We start from the raw sequence: 23503 nt of genomic DNA on the forward strand, positions 1-23503 counted from the left end.
GGACTGATAGAGCTACTTAACAGCAAACACGTGCTACACTTTAATGGTAAGAAGGACTCAGAGGTCAGAGGTGCAGAAACAGAGGCAGAGGCCAATAGAGCTGCCATGGAAGCAGAGGCAGAGACTGTGGAGGAAAGTAGGCCCTGAAGATAGAGCCTTAAGCTACAGAGCGTAAGCCTCAGACCTTGAAACATAATGAAACTTAGCCTGCTAGACACCAACTTTCTTGGAACCAGTGATCCCTTTATTTCAATTTATCCCCCTTGGGAGGTTAGCATCTACCATATGTCTGTCCTACTGTTATACTTTGAAAGCAGATGGTTTATTTTTAGGTTTCACATATCCATAGGTGGGAAGAAATTTTCCCATAGGATAGATTATGCCTGGAATCTTAGCCATACTTAATTTAGGTTATTTAAATAATTAAGTTTTGACTTTTGAGCTGACAATATTTAGATAAGATTTTTAACTAAGAGTAGACACTATAATAAGTTGAAACTTTGATGAATGTTGGGATGGGATTAATGTGTTTTGTGTGTGGGATGGACATGAGTATTTGGGGGACCAGAGAATGGACTGTTATGGGTATAATTTTGTCTCTCCAAAATTCATATTCTCTTTTCTTTCTATACCCCTCTCCTTTGGTGATCTTGTGGCCTTATAGTGGCAATACAGTGATGACTTTCAACTTCTAGTCTCCTATCTAGGCTTCCTTTCTGATCTTTACATATACACACATATCTCTCTACTCAACATCTCCACTTGTCTAAAACAGCCTTCCTAATTTTCACCGACCTCCTTCAGCCTTTCCAAACAGTTAATAACAATTCTATTCTTCCAGTAGCTGCAGATTTTAAAAAATGGCTGTCTGTCCTTTTCCTTCCCACATGTAATGCATCAACAAGTCCTCTTGCCTTTAGCTTCAAAATAGCCTCTGTATTTGTCTACTTTTCAGTCTTTCCTGTAACATTTTGGTCCAACAGCACATCATCTCTTGCATTATTGAAAAAGCTTCCAGACTTTGTTTACACCTTTGTCCTCCCTATTGTATATTCTCAAGAGAGTAACTAAAATAATTCTGTTTAAAGGTTGATCACATTTTCTTGTTTTCTTGCTAAAACCTTCGAATGACTTCACATTTCATTACAAGTAAAAGCTAATATCATTCCATTGGCTTGTAAGACCCTTCACAATCCAGTGCACTCTCTCATACCTCTCTGACTTTATGTCTTACTACTCTCCTCCTTGCAGACATTTCTTGTAAAATGACTGGTTTCCTTCATGTTACTGAGATATAGTAGGTAGTATTCTTTAGGGTCTTTTTAATTGCTCCTCACTCTGACTGGCTTTCCTTTCCAAAAACATGAACACAATTCATGCGCTCATCTCTATTAGACTTTTATTCTATATTAACCATATAAATGAGGACTTCATATCTACTTTAGGAAAATTGTAACACCAAACTCCAAATTCTCACTTTCTGAGCTTTTTTCTTCTTAACATGAATTGTCTACATGTACTTAACATATTATATATTTATTTATTTTGCTTATCAGTGTTTACACACACACACACACACACACACACAGTTCTAAGAACTGTTAAAGGCTATGATTTCTGTTTATTTTCTGACTACTGTCTATATTTATTTCACCTAGAGTAGTGCCTGCCATACAGCATATATGTTGTTGAAACAGTAAATATATATTGTTGAGTAAATGATTGAAGGAATTAATAAAGTGAATAGAGGAACATCTTTTTCTGGAAAGTCCTATTACATTGAGGGTTTATTTTTGTATCACCGCTCCTAGCCGTAAAGCCATTTTATTTCTCATTTGTTACTTTACTGGTGAATTCATATTTTACGCCTCTTAAATTACAATTACTGTGATTTATTTTTTCTTTTAACCACAGTGAGGAACAAACAAAAACTTATTTGGTTCAAGAAAGAAAAAAAAAAACATATTGCACAATGAAAATAACTAACACGAACCAGGCACAATGGCGCATGCCTGTAATCCCAGCACTTTGGAAAGCCGAGGCAGGCGAATAGCTTGAGCCCAGGAGTTCGAGATCAACCTGAGGCAACATAGTGAAATCTCTTCTCTACAAAAATTAGAAACATTAGCCGGGTATGGTGGTACACACCTTTAGTCCTAGCTACTCTGGAGGCTGAGGTGGGAAGATGGCCTGCGCTTGAGAGGTGGAGGTTTCAGTGAGCCGAGACCAAAGTTACATAGCCATTCTGTGGTAAAACATGAATTTAAACTTAGGAAATGTAGCCCCAGAGTCAATGTACTTAGCATCATCACTATAAGGCCTCTATATTTTTATGCAATAGAAAGTATTATTATTCTCATTTTTAAAATGAGCAAATTCAGGCATTAGATGTTAAAAACTTAAACTTTTATAAAGCCAGTAGATATAACCAAAGATAAACCCAGGCTTTTATCCACAATGTGTACCAACTCTCACTACATTTTTCTTTAGGAAAATATGAACACTGTAATGTGCATTAGTGCTTGATAAATTATTCCATCCATGTATCCATCTATCTGTTCATCCAGATAGTTATCACATATTTATTGAGCACCTATTATGGCAACAGACTCTGTGCTTGATGCTGGGAAATCAGAAGTGAACAGAACAGACACAATCCTAGGCTTCATGGTGTTTATAATCTAGAAAAGTAATCTTTAGGGGTACTTAAACAATTGAGAACATGGCAACTACCCCAAGCATTCATAGTAAGCTATTTATCATAATGGCATATTTTTGTGCCTAAAAAAAGATTCAGATTTATAACTCTCCCACACTTATTAATTTTTCATGTAAGCAGCTACACTAATCATACATTTTATGCAATATTAATTGTCTTTTTGATACATATAGGTCAATGATTAACCTTCACATAGAACAAGACAGTAACTGGGAAAAGCAATATATTATTTTATTTCTGGTTAAAAAAATTCCTAACTGGAAACAACAACAGGCTTCTGAGAAACTGCATGTTGAAGCCCTGAGTACATCTATTTTCAGAGCATTTTCACTCATGGAAAATTAGATGCCTTTCTGTAGTAACCTCTGAGAATGGACATTGTAAATATAGTACAATGACACTTAGGATTCCTATGAAAAGAAAAACAAATAAATAATTTGCCTTCAGCTAAGGGTATCAGTAGATAAATGGTTTGCATAAAACTATGTGCAATTATAGCTCTTCTGATATTTTGGAACTCTTCTAAATATTTATGTTCTTACAGAGGTCAAGAGGTGAAAGGCATTACATATGTTGTCCTACTGCATAATCGTATCAAGGCAGTGTTACTTCTAATACTGTCCTGTGGTTGGCGAAATGTGGAGGCGAACCATCTGTCATCAATAATGCTGTCAAGAAGATTTGGAAAGCATTTGATCGGTTTTTGGCAGTGTACTATCTGTTAAAATATTGTTGGAGGCAAACCTGGGAAGTTCTGATGCATTTAAAGGAGACACAAATGTTTCAGCACATGGGCAGCCTGATACTGGGAAGGCAAAGTGTTTTATTTAGAAGAGGCACAGATTTCAGTGCAAGTCAATAAAGAAAAGAAGTAGTGCTGTGTTTGTATATTCAAGCATATATGCTAGGCTCCACAATGGAGCACTTTTAGGCGCTCTGAAAAGATGGCATTGGAAAGGAGCATCTGTTGAACATATTAGGGAAAACTCCTTTAGTACTTAAGAGAAATCTGGTCCATAAGGGAGATTAGAAGGAAGGCCTGATGAAAAATTAGGCTTAAGGAGTCACAGAAGTAAGGTTCTGCTTACCAGCCCCAGAGAAAGGATTTTGGTGAAATTATGCCACTTCAGACACCAAGGTGCTAACACCAGGTCAGAAGAAAGAGGAGAAAAGTTAGGATGGAAGTTCGGTGGGGATAAAAAGGAGGGATATGAAGAATGAAAAATCCATTTAAAGGTGAGACATGGATCATTTACAAGAAGGGCTCTAGGTCACAGCCAAACTAAGCCGATCGTGGACACCGAACAGCTACTTACTCAGCATCTACTGGGCTCAACCTACAAAGGATTTCTAGGTTTGTTTCTTAAGTTATTTGGAAGTTGCAAAAATTCACCAGATGCATCTATACTAGTAAGCAAGCCTGATAAGCACCTGAGCACAAAGGTTTCAAACCAAACTGATTTTTATATACAGAAAACTGACAGTGAGCACCTAAATTAATCTGTGGTTCCCATGTTGTATCAGTGGACTGTGATTATAAGCAGTTTATAATTAAATGTTAGAGACATTTTTGGTGGAAAAAATGAAACGTGAGAGAGAAAAATTATGCCACCTGGGGATTTTCCTCCATTTATAATGGCTTTGTAAGAAATCATTTATACTCTTTTTTTTTTTTTTTTTTTGAGACGGAGTCTCGCTCTGTTGCCCAGGCTGGAGTGCAGTGGCGCGATCTCGGCTCACTGCAAGCTCCGGCTCCCGGGTTCACGCCATTCTCCTGCCTCAGCCTCCCGGGTAGCTGGGACTACAGGCGCCCGCCAACACGCCCGGCTAATTTTTTGTATTTTTAGTAGAGACGGGGTTTCACCGTGTTAGCCAGGATGGTCTCGATCTCCTGACCTCGTGATCCGCCCGCCTCGGCCTCCCAAAGTGCTGGGATTACAGGCTTGAGCCACCGCGCCCGGCCTCATTTATACTCTTAAAAAGTAACTTGGATTGATGGGAAGAATCCCAGCATTAAGTAAAACAAAAAGTAAATTTTTTTTTGATTGAAGGGGTGTGGTTAACTCTCTGTGTAATGTACACAAGTATGTATCTCATATTTTTCTTTCTATAAAATGGGGATAATAATACTGATTTTCTTGATTTTTATAGTAAAGATTTCCTATGAAAAGTTTTTAAGCAAACATTTAATGCAAAGTCAAATCATTGTTAACGCTTGATTTCAATTTTCTTAAATAGCATATGTTATACACATGTATATATGTTCATATGTAGGTAATAATTATCCTTTAAATGAGACATCTTTCTTCCTGGGAATTTATGAGAAAGGGATAAGCACTTCTCAATCTTTATTGACTTGATGAAGCCTGATTGGAAGATGGAAAATGACTTAAATATGTTCGGGAACACGGGCCCTTCTAGTTTATATTGCTTTACGCTTAATTTATCATTCATATTTATATGTCTTTCAGATAATTATTAATATATTTCAGGGAAGTATATTTATGTATACTTATAATTAAGTATGTATATTTCTGGATCCATTTGTAAATCAGAAAGTCTTTTGCCACTGATAAAAAGAATGAGGATTGTTTCATCTACATATTTCAAGTGCATTTGATTGCCAAATCATTAGATCTAAAGAGAGAACTACATGAGAGAAGATGGAAAATGTCTCTATCATCAATCTTTCACACACTCAAAGGGAGGAAAAAAGAATGTTTTCTTTCAACATTAGTATATACTTTGAGGACATGATGCTTTATCAAGTAAAGGCAAGAGGAATTCAGTATCACCAGTGGAAAACAAAGTAATGAGGAAAAAGCAATGTCTTGTGGGATTTGCACGTGACACACACACACACACACACACACACTCCCCCCTTCCTGATTAACTACCTTTTCTTTTAACACAATTCTGAAACACCTTCTTAAGTAATGAGTAGCGTGCTAAGAAATAAAGATTGATGTTGCTCTTGTTTTAGATTAAGTGTTAAAACACACACATGCTCACAAAATAAATCCACCAACTGCCCCCAAATTATGTGCTGCTGCTGCACTGCCAAACCAAACAAAATTTATTTTGAGAATTATTTTTTTTTGAACTACTGTTTTCTTTCAGAAGTAAGAAAAACTCAGGGTTTGCTCTACTTATGTATGTATTTGCATATGTTACAGTAAAGACAGCGCTCTAGCCACCCCTTGGCAGAGAAGAATCTTCAGCAAACTCAAAAACATTTCTATTCCCTTAAGTAATTACTTAATTAATGCCTTCTGTCTTGATTATAGCTTTAGTAAATGAAAATATCTTTCATTTTTACTAGTATATTTGAACTTTGTACATTTCCTATATGCTAGAATCAAAATAGACAGTTTTGTTTAAACAATAAGAAACCAAGAAACATCACCCTGGGAATACACATATAATATTACTACATCAAGCAGCATAAACCATCCAAAAAATTTATAGTTGAATTTTATTGTAATGAATACATTGTTGTGTATCACATTACAGACTGCAGAAGCTGAAAAGCTGAAGGCAAGCAATCAGAATCCGTATTTTTCTCAGTAGTAGATTAGCAAGGGGAAATGAATGAACTGAAGCAATTAGGCAAACAGAGGAGATTTTATAAACATGACAGCTAACGTTCAGTGAGCACTTACTATGCACCAGGCACTGTCTTAAGCACTTCACATGTTTCCATTGATTTAATCCTCACAACAACAATCATATAAAGTCATAGAAAAACAAAAGGCAAGTAACTATATCAAGGTCACCTAGTTGCTAGAGCCAAGATTCCAACTCAGGCGCTGGGTGATTCCAGGACTTCTGGGCCACAAACACACCTTTGCAAGCAAACATTTCCAAATTCAAGCTCATAAATTTTATTTATAACTTGTTTTGTTTTGTTGTGTTTTAGAAATGTGTGTGTAGAGAGAGAATCAATGAAATGTTTCAGATGAGAAGAGGTATTTGTCAATTGTTGTATTAGTCAGGGGTCTCTAGAGAAACAGAATAAGAGGTGTATATGTATGGAGAAAGATTTATTTTAAGGAATTGGCTCAGCAATTGTGAAGTCTGCCAGAACAAAATCTTCAGGGCAGCAGAGCAGGCTGGAGATCTAGGGAAGAGCTTCAGTTTGAATTCAACGTAAGAGTGCTAGCAGAATTTGCTCTTCCTCCAGGGAGGTCAGTCTTTTTCTCAGCTAAGGCTTTCAACCGATTGGATGAGGCCCACCCATGTTATAAAGAGCCATCTGTTTTACGCAAAGTCTACTGATTTAAATGTTAATCTCATCAAAAAGTACCTTCACAGAGATGTCTAGAATAATGTTTGGCCAAATATCTGGGTATTATGGCCCAGGCAAGTTGATGCATAAAAGTAGCCATCACGAGGGTTTACATGTATTATTTGCATATATTATGCTATGTAAGTAATTTTTTAAAAAAAATAGAAAATCAGTGTGCAGATGGGTGGATAACAAAAAAAGAAATGTTTAAAAACACATATTTGATGCTATGCCTAAAAATAAATTCACAAACTCTTTAACAGGGAAAAAAGAGCCACCTCTGAAAGGACACTTCTAATTATGTACTCCTTTCAAGAGAGTATGCTGGATATCCAGACTACAAAATGGATCCCAAGTTTTAAGGCTCTCACAGTCTAGATAGGGACATATCAAGGAGGGAGAAATAGTCGTATTTACACTCAACTCAGCTCTGATATGGTAAGTCAGCACATGGTAGCATAGCTGATTGTAAATAGCATAGTTCCATGCTTCAATGTAACATGATGTAAACATAGCTGGGACAGAGTTCTTCAGGAAGATAAGGAGTAATGTACTTCCTTATTTCTAGTGCAGGCCTGAGAGGGATCTTCAAGAGAAGGGCATGCTTTGGCACATTAAGAAGGAAGAGGGGCCGCGTGTGGTGGCTCATACCTGTAATCCCAGCACTTTGGGAGGCCGAGACGGGCGGTCAGGAGTTCAAGACCAGCCTGGCCAACATTGTGAAACTCTGTCTCTACTAAAATACAAAATTTAGCCAGGTGTGGTGGCATGCGCCTGTAGTCCTGGCTGCTTGGGAGGCTGAAGCAGAATTGCTTGAGCCCGGGAGGTGGAGGTTGCAGTGAGCTGAGATCAGGTCACTGCACTCCAGGCTAGGCGAGCAAGACTCCATCTCCAAAAAAAAAAATAAAATAAAAGAGAGAGAAGGAAGAGGACTCCAGCAGAAGAAGAAAGCTGAGGAACAAAGATATGAAGACACAAGCATGGACAGGGCTTTAAGGATTTGTGGGAAATGTAGTGAAATTGGAACACCGCATTCTTGATGGAGCAAGAAAGACTGGAAGAACTTTATATGTCACATTATAAAGTTTGGACTTTGTTCTAAAGCCAGTGGGTAATTACTGAAGTTTCCAGCTGCAAGAATGATATAATTTTTTATGAGTTTCAGAAAGTTCTATTAATGGCAGAAGGAGAAACAAGATAGAGAGATAGGGAGATGCAGGCAAGAAAACTATTCAAGGGAGGTGATGACTAGAACCAAGACCGTAGGACTGAGTGGAAAAACTCAAAGATAACTTTTTAAATTAAAATTGGCATAAGTTGGGTACAGTGGCTCATTCCTGTAATCCCAATGCTTTGGGAGGCCAAGGTGAGAGGATTGCTCGAGGCCATGAATTTAAGCCCAGCTTGGACAATGTACCGAGATCCTGTCTCTATAAAAATTAAAAAGCATTAGCCAGGCATAGTGGTGGTGTGTGTCTGTAGTGCCAGCTACTCAGGAGGCTGAGGTTGGAGGATCGCTTCCCAGGAGTTTCAGGTTACAGTGAGCTGCACTGATTGCACTACTGCACTTCAGCCTGGACAAAAGAGCAAGACCCCATCTCTTAAAAAATGAACAAACATTTAATTATGTGTAATGTGTAAGAAAAAAGGGATTCTGTCATTCAACAAACATGGATTTAATACCTATTATGTGTTTGACCCTGTGCCAAAAAATATTGGATTATAAAAATGAATATGAAGATATTAACAAACAATTATGACGTTTAATAAATACAATAGTAGAAGAAAATTCAAGACATGAACATGACAGAAAAGAATCAAGAAGGACCACACAGATGAGGTGACTTCTGGGCTGGATCGTGATAGATGACTAATTGCACAAGGAAGACAAGAATGGTAAGGCCATTACAACTAGAGAGGCAAAAGTCAGAAAGGACTTAGATGTGGAACAAAAATTGTGTTCAGGAGTCAAAGATGCAAGAAATAATTTGGAAGAGAACAAAAGAAAGAAGAGAGGCCAGATGGGAAGAACCTTGCTTGCGTTTGATTGAAAGACCTTAATCAGAGACATGGTATAGTCTGAGAGTTCTGGCCGAAGCATAGAAGATGGATTGAAGGGGAAACTAGTTGGGAGGTGTCTAAGTTTCCTAGAGCTGCCATAAAAAATCGTCATAAAATTGGTTATTTAAAACAAGAAAAATTTAATCAAAGTGGCAACACAGCCATACTCCCCCTGAAGGCTTCAGGGGAGCGTCTTCTTTGCCTTTTTCAGCTTCTAGTGGCCCCTGGCATTGCTAGGCTTGTGGCTGCATCACTCCAATCTCTGTCTCCATCTTCACATGGCCTGCTTCCCTGTATGTGTGTCTGTGTGTCCTTTCCTGTCTCTTATAGGACTCTCTCACCAGATTTAAGGCCCACCCTAATCCAGTATGACCTCATCTCAAGCCTTACCTTAAGTACATCCATGAAGAACCTGTTTCCAAATACGGTCAAATTCTAAGGTTCTGGGTCGATTTGCATTTTTATGAGACATTATTCAACCCACTACAGGAGGCCATAGCAATAATACAAGCAGGGGATGATAAGATCTGAGGTAAAACAGGGCAGAGGTAGGCAGGAGGTCACAGTAAAACAAAGTCATGGTTGGCTGAAGTGGAGGAAGAAAGGAAATTAGGAATTGAGGACAACCCGTGTTTCTAGCTGGAGAAACCAGTTGTATTTCAGTAGCACTGATGGAGATAGAAACAACACGAGTAAGAATGGATTTGAGAGATGGATTCACATGTGTAGAAGGTGTAGATGTGTTCAGTTTTGCACAAAGTAAAGTGCTTTGAGTGAGGCTATTCTCAAGGGAAAAGAAAAAGCTTAAAAATGACTTAGTTGGGTGGGTGGTAATGCTATTAACTGTGATTGGATGAATAACGTAGAGACTTTTTTGGAAGAAAATAAGGTTAGTATTGAAAATCTTACACTTGAAGGATATGTGGTATATGCAAGGGAAGAAGCAGAGCACAAAAAAGGAAATATGCATTTGGTGTTCTAAGAATTGACAATATTTAGCAATTTGACGGCAAAGAGCATGTGTCTTATAGGAGACTAAGACACGTAGAAAGGAACAATGAAAGAACAGTGTCGGTGAAGTTAAGAAAGGAGTTTCAGTAAGGGAAGGTTGGTAATTAAAGACTTCAGGAAAGACGTGAAGTGGGACAATCTCATTGCAAGTTATTACAGATGATTTGCCTTGGACAAAGTGGCTGAATTATAGCTTAGTGCCCATGCCATGTTGCAGGTGGATGAAGTTTAAGTAAAGATTTAAGAAGTGGAGACACAAAATACTGTTAAGTGAGAAATCAAGTTGTTAAAATATTGATACAGCAAGATCCCAAATGAAAAATCTATTTATATATATGGGCAAAGACTATAATTAAAGATGTCAACAATAAAAAATTAGTAATATATAGTTTTATTTACAAGTGCCTGTTACCATAAGTGCCTTACATACACTTCCACTAACCTGTTAAATTTTCACAGCAATTCCCTGCTATCATACATTTTGCACAAAGGGAAACAAAGGCACAGGAGATGAGGTTACTTGTCCAAAGTGACACAACTGGTATGTGACGGTGCCAGAATTTGAAATCAGAGTCTAATTCCAGACACTGCTCACCTAAGCCTCCATCATTCTAGCATTTTTCTCTAGGTGGTAGGATTATAAATGGTGATCATTTCTCTTTTTATAACTCTGAAACATTTTGCCAAATTTTCTATATTTATTTTGTAATAAAAGATCCAAATAATACATATATATTTTTATGGCACTATTGCATGCATGTCTTTCAAAGAAATGGAGAGAATAGAGAATTATAGTGATTTGATGAGTAACATTAAAGAAAAGTTATTGATTTTTTTTTCACTTTTTTCTTAAGGATGACATGTGTTTGAAAGCTAAAGATATAGAGTCAGCAGAGATAGGGAAAATGAAAATACAAGAAAGAAAAGACATAAGATAGGTTTTGGTAAGTGGGTCACAGTGTTTATGCAGGACCAATGTGAAAGAACATCCTAGGCTGAGTGGCAGAGTTCAGAGAGGCATGGAGTATGCAAGAGGCCGGCTGTGTGGATCAGGCTGGATCATGAGGAATTAAGAGCCTAAGCATGAGACAGGAAATGAAAGATATGGGTGGCCAAGCATAGTGACTCATGCCTGTAATCCCAACACTTTGGGAGGTTGAGTCCTTGAGGTCAGGAGTTCAAGACCAACCTGGCCAAACTGGTGAAACCGTGTCTGTACTAAAAATGCAAATATTAGCTGGGCACAGTGGTGCAAGCCTGTGATTCCAGCTACTTGGGAGGCTGAGGCTGGAGAATCACCTGAACCCAGGAGGCAAAGGTTGCAGAAAGGAAGGAAAGAAGGGGGAAACAAGGCTTGGAAAGGAAAAGTGATAGCATCAAAAGAAAGGGGCTGAGTAAAGTTAGTCTAAGACACAATTTTTGAGATGGAGGGAATCACAATTGAGGAAATCTATTATTTCGCGTGTCTATTTTTTTCAGAGGATTAAGTCAGTTGTAAGATCCTTTGGTAAAATTGTAGAGGGCAGTGGTTTGGCAGAAGATAAATGGGAGGTAGAATTTGGAAAACCTTTGGGTAGAATGGGTAAGTGAGGTGCTTGGGGATGGATACCTGTGTCACCAAGCAGTAAAAAGAGTCTGTTCTTCCCACTGAAACAATGATTCGTTTTACTTCCATGTAGATTCCCCTACCAGACTTTGAGTTCTCTCAAAGTAGAAATTCTTTTTCACCCCTGGGACTCAATGTTCAAATCACCATCTAGAACAAGGCAGTTACCATTAATTGTATAAGCATGAGGTGAAGTTTTTCCTACCATTATGAGTTTCCGGATAAAATGGAGCACAGTGACACGTTTCCCCAGTTCTTGCTCTCACCTGCTAAATAGGATGTCTCTGTTAAAGTTATGGCAGTCATGAAGAACCCCAAAAAAGTAGGTATGATGCTTACAGAAGACTCAAAGATGTGTAGAGGCAGAAAGAGCCCTAACACTGTTCTCAAGGCAGAAGGCCAAGCTCGCCTTTCTTAGTACTTTGATAACCTAATATGTCTGAAAGCCTACTCGACAGGCTAACGTATTTGCTATTCTATGTCTTTTCCACTGTGTGTTATGGAATCATTTTCAAGGAAACTTGCCCACCTTTATCTGACTTCACTGCCACCAGCATGTCTAGAAATTGTTGAGAGGGCCAAAATAATGTTTCATGGCAAGGCTGATTGGACATGAAGTCAGAACAGATGACTTAAATTTTTTCTCTTTTTTTTTTTTTTTGAGAAAAATAAGAGAATTGTCCAATGCCAAACAACCAATACATCTGATTGTGGCAGGAACTGGGGACACTGGATGGAAGAGGTGAGGAGAAGGCATCAGCCAGTTTGTATTATTTTGTTCTCTCGTTATAAAGAAATACCTGAGAATGGGTCATTTATAAAGAAAAGAGATTTAACTGGCTCACAGTTCGGCAGGCTGTATGGAAAGCATGGCTGGGGAGGCCTCAGGGAATTCACAATCATGGAGGAAGGTGAAGGGGAAGCAGGCACATCTTACATGGCCGGAGCAGGAGCAAGAGAGTTAAGGGGGAGGTACTACACACTTTTAAACAACAAGATCGTGTAATAACTCACACATGATCATGAGAACAGCAAGGGGGAAATCTGTCCCCATGATCCAATCACCTTCCACCAGGCCTCACCTCCAATATTAAAGATTACAATTTGACATGGGATTTGGGCGGGGACACAAATCCAAAACACATCACAGTTTCATTGGCATATTCTTTAATTAAATAAGTAAAATCAATAATCAAATCACTGTTGTGTATTTTGGGAAGGAAGCCTGAGGAAGGAAGGCATCCTGCACTATGTAGCCTAGTTTCTTTAAAAGGCAATTGGAAGGTCAACATCTACTTAAACTTTACAATTTACTGAGCAATGTCGAATTCAACATGGAGATTAAGATTCCTTTATTAGCATGTGGCCACAAAAGCTTTCTGCTAATAAGGGTTTATTAAATGTGACTTATTTGAATTTGTTGTCAGGGCCCTGATCCTAAATTGTAAGCCTGCAAGGAAGGCTCTAGAAAAGACATTCCAATTAAACATGCCACATCAAGAGTGTGTCACAATGTGCCTCCAGGAATACTTGCTTCTAGGGCTTGTGAGGTCCCAGAGATAACAGGGGCTTCTGAGCATGCACTATACCTTCATCAGTTGCATATGATTCAGTCTCCAAAAACAATTACATTTTTAGAAGTTATAATCTCCCTTTGGAAAAAAAATATTTTCCAAAACAAGGTACGCAGACCTTGAGCACTGATATATGCCTTTTTCCTTTTAAAAAGGCTGGGGTGGGAAGGTGGGAGTGGGCTGAGGAGAGAGAGTTTAACTTTAGAAACGTACTCAATCCCCAGTTGCCACATTTGTTTCCTTCCCAGCCTGAATTTCTATGACCAGTCGTAAAAGGTACAGTCAACCCATCCTAAATAACAAATGCTGGAAACATTTATTATACCTAGTTCTTTAAATTATGAAAATGGAAAGTACATAAAATTTTCTACGCAAGTGCTTCTGTGATTTACTTCTTGGGCATCCTGAGCTAAATAGGCACTGAATGGGTTCTACTGCTGAGTTACACACATCAAAATTTAATTAAATCTCTGACCTAACATCCCCCTGGTTTCATTGATTAGGGAAGTCATGGGTGGACCACGTCATTCTCAGGAGGTTTATGCAATTGTGCATTCTGAGGAGTCTCTCTCTCTGTATATATTTTTTTGCCTGAGTGTTCTTTTCAAGTCTCATTAGATTATTATGAGCATTATAGCTGTGCTAATCTTTTTCCAAGAAATGAACTTTCAAAATTGCACATTTTTTAAAGCGACTTCTGGAGTTACCATGGCAGCTTCATTATAATACACAGAGATGAACATTATCACAGCTATGCCTGATCTATCCAGGGTTGTCAGGAAATGAGAATTCTGCATAAAGTGCATTCTCCGGTAGGGTTTGTAAAACTTGCCAGATAAAAAGCAGAGACTTTCAGTTTAACAGTTTTACATGAAAAGCTTTCTATCATATACTGCGTGCAGCTCTGTTTCTTTAAATGCATTCTTGATGACTCAAGGTCTCTGTTATCAACAATTTACTGTGCTGTTGCGTTTTTGGCTCCTTTTTTTGGACTCAGAGTGCCAGCTGCTTATAATGACCAGGGACAGGAAGAATCATTTAAGACCCTACGAGAGTAGTTTTGCCTTCCACCACCTAGCAAGGATAGATTTATACTGACATGCTACCTACATAGTGCAGGTGTCTTGTGTCTTGCTGGGGGCTTGGCACCCAGAAATGGCAGATGGGTACTGAGATGCAATGTAGTTGGTTCCTGGATCATTTTTCTAGAAGCAAGGCTCTAATTTTGTACTAGCTTCTTGACCCTCATAGTCTAAGATATCCACCACTCCTTGCTCCTCTTAGATTTACCATGTGCTGATGGACTACTCCTTAACTGCTGTGAATTGAGTCCTTTAAGTAGTTCCCTACATAGAAATTTCTATGGCTCTGAACTAGGGGCTAGGACTCAACATTCATTGTGACACTTAAGGTAAAGTTTCCATTTAACATTTATAGACTTCAGTTTTCTCTAAAATAATGTTATTAAGACAAAATATTATACATGTGGAATGTATAGTGCAATCTCTAACTCATGAGAACAATTCAATAAATGAAAATAACTGGTCGGGCACGGTGGCTCATGCCTGTAATCCCAGCACTTTGGAACGCCAAGGCGGGCAGATCATGAGGTCAAGAGATTGAGACCATCCTGGCCAACATGGTGAAACCCCGTCTCTACTAAAAATACAAAAAAATTAGCTGGGTGTGGTGGTGCACACCTGTAATCCCAGCTACTCAGGAGGCTGAGGCAGGACAATCGCTTGAACCTGGGAGGTGAAGGTTGCAGTGAGCCAAGGTCGTACCACTGCAATCCAGCCTGGTGACACAGTGAGACTCTATCTCAAAAAAAAAAAAAAAAAAAAAAAAAAAAGCAAAGAACCATATGTGTAGAATTTGATAAAGGTTGTGGATAAAATGATTAATAAAAAGTTTTAGTGCACAGACTATGTTAGGATCTTGAAGTTTTATTTTGGTATCAGCATCGAGCTGCCATGAAATGACTATTGACCTGTCTAGGTGGCATCTTTTTTATGCTTGTTGGCACTGTATAAAGTCTGCTAGTAAGAAATTAGTTGATTCTGCCCTATAAACATTTTTTAATAAAATTAGAGATTGCAGGTGTCTAACAGAATGCATTGAGCACAAATTCTGATGTTGGCTTAGTAAAAAGATTGACTTTGACTTCAGAGAGAAGCAAGTTCAGTTCTTGCCTGAACCACTAAAACAGCTTCCTAACCTTGGAGCTTGGCTCTTGTAATCTCAGATCCTCTCTTTTCTTATCTCTAAATTAAGGATGATAATAACTCCTTCTAGAATTAGAAAAAAATAATAAAGTTTTATACATAATAAGCACATAATAAAGTTATTGTAATGAATTTAGTTTCTAGAGGTTATTATTATACATTTAAAATAAGAATGTAGTTAATGTGGATTCAGGGGCCACAGAAAAATAAAATCTGAGTTCACATGTAGTTGAATGCTTGAGTCACTAGAAAGACTAATCATAGAGCGAGGTTCCCCACTATTGCTAAAGCAGTGGATCATCAAACACATTACAAGTTAGGGGAAGGGCATTACCCTCCCCTGCTTGCTCTTCCTTAATGTCAAAAAACAATAGATACATAGAAGAGACTGACATCCATTATCCTCTGGCCAAAAGAATCAAGCCTTCCCCTGCCTTTTCCTGCTTTTCTAGTTTCCTTCAAATTTCCCTCCAAACTGATCTCAAAATTGCAACCAACCCTGCTCTCTATGGCTCTTATCGCTTCCAATCTAATATGCAATTTACTTTTCCTTTTGGTATTTATTTTCTGTGTTCTCCTCACAAACATGTAAGTTCCACAAGAATACAGATTTTTATTCACTGATGTATTTCAAATACCTAAAACAGTGCCTGGTATTGAGTAATATTTATTGAATATAGAAATAAAGTTTTAGTATTGTTTTGCAAAGATTCTATTTTGAAAAAAACAGCACAAAATAGTATTTTTGGGCTGAATTCATAAAAATTATTTAAGACATTTTAATTAATGAAAAATTAGCAGTTTAAATACAGTACACTGAAACAAACAAGCCTATCTTTTTCACTGTTTTGAGCTCTTGATTTTGTTTTTATCTAAAACTGCTTGTTTTAGTTGAATCATACTTTGTTTTCCTTTGGTCGTTCAGCAGTGATGTTTTCTGCACACAGGTCTTCAAATAGCTATGAAGAACTTGGTTGTGTGTTTGACTTTCTTTTTTCAATTAAATTTCCTCAAGAACACAGTCTTTCATTCATGTCCTGCTCAGGGAATAAACTTGAAGTTCTATAATCTTTTTTTTTTTTTTTTGAGACAGGGTCTAACTCTGTTCCCCAGGCTGGAGTGTAGTGGCGTGATCTTGGCTCACTGCAGCCTCAAACTCCTGGGCCCAAGCAATCCTCCCATCTCAGCCTCTCAAGTAGCTGGGACTACAGGCATGTGCTGCCATGCCTGCCTAATTTTTTGTTTTGTTTTGTTTTTTGTTTATTTTCTGTAGAGATGGGTGGTGTCACTCTGCTGTGTAGGCTGGTCCCAAACTTCTGGGCTCAGGTGATCCTCCCACCTCAGCCCCCTAGTAGGGGGGACTGCTTGTGGGAGCCACCATGCCCAGCTAATTTTTGTATTTTTTGTAGAGATAGGGTTTCATCATGTTGCCCAGATTGGTCTTGAACTCCTGGGTTCAAACAATCCTCCCACCTCTGCCTCCCAAAGTGCTGGGATTACAAGTGTGAGTCACTATGCTCAGCTGAGTTCTATAACCTTCAGGACTGTAAATACCTATAATATTTGGCCTTCATCACACAATAGTGTATTTTAAAGAATGAAACATTTAGTGTCTCTACATAGCTTCACAGCGATGACCTACACCAGGGTTTCTCAAAGTAATGTCCAGTAGTTCCCCCTTATCCAGTGGCCTTGGTTTTACTAAGACTTCAGTTACCTGTAATTAATCATGGTCCAAAAATATTAAATGGAAAATCCAGGAGTAAACAAGTCATGTGTTTTAAACTGTGTGCCATTCTAAGGAGCTGATAAAATCTCCCAACATCCCCACTCCAACTTGCTCAGGACATGAATCATCCCTTGTCCAGGTATCCATCTTATACTCACCACATGCCCATTAGTCACTAGTCACCGTCTTGGTGATCAGATTGACTGTTGAAGTATCTCAGTGCTTATGTTCAAGTAACTCTTATTTTACTTTTATTACAATAGATCAATTTTATTACTAGTTATTGCTGTTAATGTCTCACTGTGCCTAATTTATAAATTCAATTTTATCATAGATAGGTAGGAAAAAAGTAGTATATATAGAATTTGGTACTATTCGAGGTTTCAGGCATCCACTGGGGGTCTTGAAACATATCTTCTAAGGACAGGGGGAATAATGTATATGCAAATCACACGGGAATATTTTAAAATGTACTTTGTGAATAGGGAGATCTGGGGTGCAGCCCTACATACTGCATTTATAATCAGTTCCCACTTGATGCTCATGTTATTGTTTCAAAAAACACCTTTTGAGTAGCAAGATCCCAGATGACAATTTCTTATTTGCATTAGCCTGTTTCCTCCTCAGTTGAATTTCAATTTGATTTCTCAAAGGGCATAAGGGGAAAAACTTATACACTTATCTTTCATAGTTTAAAACCTAAGTCTGGCCACATTTTTACTCAATGATATTAAGTATAGATTTCAAGTTTGCATACAGTAGCATTTACTATAAAATACGAGAATGTTACTTTTTAGGAATAATCTAAGGACAGGTGTAGATGTTATTTTTTAATGAGGTTCAAATTTAGCACTGTAATGAACCTCACTGAAAAAGTAAAGCAGGAAATGGCAGATTTGTTTTGATAGAAACCAAGAATTTTAAGTGTGTGTTGGCTTTACACTGTCTTTGAAACTGTGCTATGAAAACACAGGATCCAGGAAATGAGCCCAGCCAAGTGATTCCACCCTCTAAAGATGTCAAAGTCGGTTCTCTGCAATATCCAAATGTTCATCTTTTGGAAGTGAAATGAGGAAAGGCCTATATAATTTCTAGCTGCGTAAACGAAGAGTGCTTTATTCTCTTGTAAATCAGTTACAGTCCCTTAAATAAAAGCATGCTTCCTCCTGAAAGCAGCTGAAAGTTACATCTCTTTAGATGAGGCTTTGTTTTCTCTGAAAATGGGCAGGGGGACTAATTAAATTAATTTTTCTTTGTTCCTTTAAGAAAAATAAACTTAAAGAAACGGAGTATCTGGGTGTGTATGTGGAAGAAAGTGACTAGCTTTGATGACCAGGCACGTCACAGTTTCTTGTTTTGACTCAAGAATGATAAAACAGTAATGGCTTTGACCCATTGCCCTGCTGGCGGGCTGATATGAGTTTGCCATTGGTCACTGGAAGATCAAGGTCTGCCTTTCTGCTGACCAAGCATTCTCCTAACTATTACTCACTGTCTTCACTTAGAGTTCTCTTTCATGACTCAGTGCAGCCCTCATATTTGGGCTGGGCAAAACGGAAGTTCTTACTTAATTCAACCTGCTGCAATAAAAATTGAAACAAACACGTCGCATTCTCCCTTTTCTTAAAAATTTTGGTAACATCACTGTGACTAGAGCAGCTAGAGAAACTCTAAAGCAGAAAATAAGAAAATCATGGCTTAACGTGGGATTTCGGTGTGGCAGAGTGAGAGTTTTTAAGGCTGTACTACTGACACTGAAGCATTTGCCTTTGAAAATGGGTAAACTGAGCTTAACATTTTCATGAGACAAATTAGATGTAATATCTCAATATCTCATAATTTTCCTTTCAGAGAACATCTGTTTTCTGAAGGAAAGCTGGCAAACCATGTTGCAATTAGAAGCTGAGACCATTTATAGTGAAGTGAACCTCAGATTACTGAGGTTGACACTCTAAAGCAGGGATTTTTTACCTAGGAATCATGCCTATATTATTACACTCTGAAATCATGTAGGACACTGGTGTAATTTGCTAGGAGAGGGTACATTGACTTTCATCTTTGTCAAATGGTTCTGTGATTCTCCAAATAGGTGAATAACCATTTCACTAGTGTCCATCAGCATTTAAAACATTCATGACTTTGAGCTAAATATCCTATTTCCAGGGATCAATCCTACACAAATATTTATCCTGGTGAGCAAGATATTTTAAAATATTATGGCATGTTTGTATTATGGAAAACTCTACTAAGATTAAAAATAATAAAGTTCACTTGGGAAACTGTCTAAGATGTATTAACTTAAGAGTAATTTGTTCATCAGATAATCAATTAAGCATCTACAATGTCAGACACTGTGTTCGCTACCAGGAATAAAAGTAAACAAATACTGACCCTTTTTTATTTTGATGATACTTGAAGTCTACAAGAGATCAATATGTATTTATAATATGTAAATAAAAATATGGGTTAGTGATTGCTTGCAGGTGTTTATTTACATATACTTATCAAAACTCTGGAAGGATATAGATCAAAAAGTAAGATTTTAAAATCTGAGACTTGAAAAGGAGATAAGGGGAGATTTTTAGTTTCTTCTTCTATTTTGTTTGATTTTATTAAATACAATATATTACTTTTGAAATACCTCAATGCTTATTTTAACCACTTATTAAAACTCTGGGATGAGGTGGGGAAATGTACAACATTAAACTGAGTGTTGGCTCTGGTTGCTGCAGTCTTCACACAGTAAAAAAAACAACACGTAAGTTTCGGGGTTTTTTTTAATGAGTTTTTGACTGATCTTAAACAACCAGTTAAATTGTTTTGTATTTAAGATAATTTTGTCCACTAGATCACTATTCTGTTCTTGTATACACAAACCCTCTGGTCTTCAAGAATGTGGCTGACATATCTGTTTATGAATCCATAGTGTCATTTGGTGGGCAAAACACTGACCTAAACCCTTAAAGAATAACCAGTTATTGGGGTTAAATCTGCAAGTGTTTTATTTAGTATCTAGCCACCAACTATATGCCCTTGAAGGCATATTTTCTGGTATTATTTTACTCTCCAAAAGCTCAGGCCTTGATACTTGAGTATTATTTATGTCATATTTTACTTATGTAAGTCTTTGTGTGAAGGCCTCCAAAGATATTATGCCTATTTCGTGATCTTGTTGTTTATAGACTCTTCTATGAAAGCAAAATATATGCATTTGGCTGAGCACATTTAGAGCCAAGGTAGGAGAGCTGGAATAGAAGAGTCCTTGAATGGTATTTGAGCATTATCTTTTTAAAAAAATCATATAAAAAGCACATTAAAAATGTCTCTTGCATGTTACTTTAGACAGATCCCTAACATTCACTGCTTTCTAATTTTTCTCTCCTTCTGGGGATACAATTGTGTCACACTTTCTAGCGACCTTGTAGTTTGATGGGGCCACATGCTGGTGATGGCCAATGGACTGTGTGTAAACTGATGTGCATTAATTCTGAACCAAACCCTTAACAGAGAAAATCCTTCCATCACACCTTCTCCCCTTCTCCCTTTCCTGGTGAATCTGAAAGCCACACTATAGCCAGAACATGCAGCTATAAGGTGGAGCTGTCCAATAGCTCCTTTGTTAGCCTAGATCTCTGAGTGTAGGAGCTTCATGGATACTAGCCACCTTAGAGAGTGGCATGGATCATAAGCATAAGAAATAGGGCTGTGTTATGTTGGCAACGGAGACTTCAGTGCTGTTTTTTTCCTGATGCATAATCCAGCCTCTTCTGACTAACAGCCATGTCTGTGCCCCATGAAATTTCAGTTACTTTTAATTTAATTTTGTTTAAAATATAGCTTTTAAGAGTCTGATATTTACTTGGTGCCAGGAATGCAAAGGTAAAAAATCTCATATTGAACGGGCAAAAACTGGAGGCATTCCCTTTGAAAACCAGCACAAGACAAGGATGCCCTCTCTCACCACTCCTATTTAACATAGCATTGGAAGTTATGGCCAGGGCAATCAGGCAAGAGAAAGAAATAAAGGGTATTCACAGAGGAAGAGAGGAAGTGAAATTGTCTCTGTTTGCAGATGACATGATTGTATATTTAGAAAACCCCATCGTCTCAGCCCAAAATCTCCTTAAGCTGATAAGCAACTTCAGCAAAATCTCAGGATACAAAATTAATGTGCAAAAATCACCAGCATTCCTACATACCAATAACAGGCAAGCCGAGAGCCATATCACGAATGAACTCCCATTCGCAATTGCCACAAAAACAGTAAAATACCTAGGAATAGAGCTAACAAGGGAAGTGAAGGACCTCTTCAAGGAGAACTACAAACCACTTCTCAAAGAAATCAGAGATGATAAAAACAAATGACAAAACATTCCATGCTCCTGGATAGGAAGAATTAATATCATGATAATGGCCATAGTGCCCAAAGCAATTTATAGATTCAATGCTAATTCAATTAAACTACCATTGACATTCTTTACAGAATTAGAGAAAAAAACTATTTTAAAATTCATATGGAACCAAAAAAGAGCCTATATGGCCAAAACAATCCTAAGCAAAAAGAACACAGCTGGAGGTATCACACTACCAGGCTTCAAACTATACTACAGGGATACAGTAACCAAAACAGCATGGTACTGGTACAAAAATAGACACATAGACCAATGGAAAAGAATAGAGAACTTAGAAATAAGACCGCACACCTACAAGCATCTTATCTTCAACAAACCTAACAAAAACAAGCAATGGGGAAAGGATTCCCTATTTAATACATGGTGCCAGGATAACTGGGTAACAATATGCAGAAAACTGAAACTGGAACCCTCCTTATACCATGTACAAAAATCAACTTAAGATGTATTAAAGACTTAAATGTAAACCCAAAACTATAAAAACCCTAGAACCTACACAATTCCATTCAGGACACAGGCATGGGCATATATTTTATGATGAAGATACCAAAAGCAATTGCAACAAAAGCAAAAATTGATAAATGGAATCTAATTAAACTAAAGAGCTTCTGCACAGCAAAAGAAACTACCATCAAAATGAATAGACAACCTACAGAATAGGAGAAAAATTTTGCAATCTATCCATCTGAAAAGATCTAATATCCAGAGTCTACAAAGAGCTTGAACAAATCAACAAGCAAAAAAAACGAAAACAACCCCATTATAAAGTGGGCAAATGACATGAACACTTCTCAAAAGAAGATATATATGCAGCCAACAAACATGAAAAAAAGCTCAACATTACTGATCATTAGAAAAATTCAAGTCAAAACCACAAATGAGATACCATCTCATGCCAGTTAAAATAGCTATTGTTAAAAAGACCAAAAAAGACAGATGTTCATGAGGTTGTGGAGAAAAAGGAACACTTTTCTACTGTTGGTGGGAGTGTAAATTAGTTCAACCATTGTGGAAGACAGTGTGGTGATTCCTCAAAGACATAGAGGCAGAAATATTATTTGACCCAGCAATCCCATTACTGGGTATATACCCAAAGGAATACAAATCATTATATTATAAAGATACATGCACTCATATGTTCATTGCGCACTACTCACAATAGCAAAAGCATGGAATCAAGCTAAATGCCCATCAGTGACAGGCTGGATAAAGAAACTGTGGTACATACACACCATGGAATACTATGAAGCCATAAAAAGGAATGAGACCCATGCTCTTTGCAAGGACATTGATGGAGCTGGAAGCCATTATTCTCAGCAAACTAATGCAGGAACAGAAAACAAAAGACTGCATGTTGTCACGTATAATTGGGAGCTGAATGATGAGAACGCATGGACGCATAATGAGGAACAACACACACTGGAGCCTGCTGGGGACTGGGGGAGGGAGAGCCTCCAGAATAGGTTATGGATGCTGGGCTTAATACCTAGGTGATGAGATGATTTGTGTGGCAAACCACCACGGCACACTTTTACCTATGCAGCAAACCTGCACATCCTGCACACGTACCCCTGAACTTAGAGTAAAAGTTAAAGAAAAATAAAAGAAGCTTCTTTAATCTGGCTTTGAGTTGGAAACTAGAAACCATTAATTTTTTAAAAGCTACATATTTTTAAAAATTGAAACAGAAGAAAGTCTTTTTCTTCTAGCAAGAATATTTAAACCCTGATACATGCTAAGGAGATGTTCTTGTCCCTGTTGCTCTCAATATTATTGTTATGAGCTTTCAACACATTCATGCCTTTATTCTAATACAGATCCAAATAGAAGGCACTTTGCAGATCAATAAGTAATTATCATACACAGAATTTATTTGTA

The 23503-nt window shown here is 37.7% G+C and overlaps 1 long non-coding RNA gene across 1 annotated transcript in view; it reads right to left on the reverse strand.

Annotated features, from left to right (window-relative positions):
* Positions 1–23503, reverse strand: part of LOC134732036 (uncharacterized) — a 38154-nt gene that overhangs the window by 13552 nt on the left and 1099 nt on the right. The window contains exon 2 of the long non-coding RNA XR_010114900.1: positions 2149–2245. This is a non-coding gene — a long non-coding RNA (uncharacterized lncRNA). The remainder of the gene's footprint in view (positions 1–2148; positions 2246–23503) is intronic.

Source organism: Symphalangus syndactylus, chromosome 13, assembly GCF_028878055.3.
Source record: "Symphalangus syndactylus isolate Jambi chromosome 13, NHGRI_mSymSyn1-v2.1_pri, whole genome shotgun sequence".
NCBI lineage: Eukaryota > Metazoa > Chordata > Mammalia > Primates > Hylobatidae > Symphalangus > Symphalangus syndactylus.